The 1,917-nt window shown below is 23.4% G+C and overlaps 1 protein-coding gene across 1 annotated transcript in view; it reads right to left on the reverse strand.

Annotated features, from left to right (window-relative positions):
- Positions 1-1,917, reverse strand: part of LOC111681125 (voltage-dependent calcium channel type A subunit alpha-1) — a 108,944-nt gene that overhangs the window by 24,031 nt on the left and 82,996 nt on the right. The window lies entirely within an intron of this gene.

Here is a 1,917-nt window from a genome sequence, read left to right on the forward strand (position 1 = left end):
AGTTCTAGTTCAGTTCTAGTTCAGTTCTAGTTCAGTTCTAGTTCAGTTCTAGTTCAGTTCTAGTTCAGTTTTAGTTCAGTTCTAGTTCAGTTCTAGTTCAGTTCTAATACATATCATAAATATCAATAATTATAAAGTTTCCTTTGGTATTTCATACCGATTTATTAAAAAATCCATTCGACTTAATTATCTTAACTATGTTTCTCAAAGCAGAACCATTTTTGACAGATCAACTAGTATTGGAGTGCTTTCCAAATGTGATGGATGTTGCATATTTATATCATAATTAAACTTGTTTACATGTTTATAAAACTAAATTATTTTACGTTGTTATTAATAAATATGAGGAATATCAGACACAACAAATTGCTAGAAATTGACACAATGATTCCTTCTCATTTAAACAAAAATAGTTCTTTTTATTATATTCCTTATGTAAACTTTTAGTCATTTTTATAATTGTTTCTAATCAAACTATTAATCTTAATTCGTGTATACTTGTTTATTGTTTATCAAAAAAAAAATCCTACTACTACTACTATATTTAAACAAACAAAAATCAAACAATTTCTCAAAAATATTTAAACGAAACGATTTTAAAACCCAACCAAAAAAATCAAACAAAATCAAAACGTATACAATGAAATCCTTCTCAAAAAATCAAACCAAACGAAAACTGAAAAGGTTTTTGGCAATATAAAATACGATCCGGATACGCAACTTAACCGGCACAATAATTTTCAATCATTCTCCGGAGGAATCATGCTGCTTTTTCGGTAAAAACCATTGTTGATTTTGAACAAGTATTTGCAAAACAAAGTAATTATTTTTTTAAAAAAGTATTTTTCGTAATCCAAAACCAAAAACAAATAATTAAATTAACATAACAATAATTTGCAAGAAAACTTTTTTTAATTAAAATTTTAACCAAAAAAAGTAAAAATTTGAAAATTATATACTATACATATTATTAACTATATACTATATATTATACATATATATTTAATATAAAAGTAAATGTCTTAGAATTTGTTAATAAATATTTTTGTTGGTAAAAACCAACTATAAAAACAAAATATATTTTTTGCAGGGTTTATTATCTTTTAAAAGTAGTTAGAGATTTAAACAATTATTTTACTTTGGAAAAAAGTTTTATATATAATGTTGGATACTTAAAAAAACATAAACGTTGTTGAATTTTCTTGAATGCTAGTTAATTATTTATTTTATTTAAATATGATTTTTCTTCTTTTTAATTAATTTTATTTTATATGTGTATAAAAACCAGCAAATAGAGTTAAACTACTCGTAAAATATTTAGACTTTGTTGAGTTATTTTATTGTTTGTTTTATTTTATATAAATAATTTGTGTTTGTATAAACGTATTTTATTTGTATTTTTAAATATAGAATTGAAAAAATAAATCACATTTTTTCCTACTCCTAAGCCACTTCAAATTGGATATAGCTTTTTATTATCCCCTATTATCAGTAATAGTCTAAAATTATTTCCTCCCTATTAAAACAAAAGTATATTTATTTTAGTATAGAGCTTATATGACAAATTTATTAACTGAATAATTTTTGTAAGATAATAAAAATAAATATATAATAAATTATTAAATATTTTGTAAAAATATATATCAGAGATTTTACATATTGATTTGCTTTTTTTAGTTTAATACTAAACTAGTTCTGTTTTAGTTCTGTTCAAGTTCTGTTCTAGTTCTGTTCTAGTTCTGTTCTAGTTCTGTTCTAGCTCTCTTCTAGTTCTGTTCTAGTTCTGTTCTAGTTCTAGTCTAGTTCTATTACTGTTCTAGTTCTAGTTCTGTTCTAGTTCTGTTCTAGTTCTGTTCTAGTTCTGTTCTAGTTCTGTTCTAGTTCTGTTCTAGTTCTGTTCTAGTTCTGTTCTAGTTC

This window comes from Lucilia cuprina, chromosome 3 (assembly GCF_022045245.1).
Source record: "Lucilia cuprina isolate Lc7/37 chromosome 3, ASM2204524v1, whole genome shotgun sequence".
Classification (NCBI taxonomy): Eukaryota; Metazoa; Arthropoda; class Insecta; order Diptera; family Calliphoridae; genus Lucilia; species Lucilia cuprina.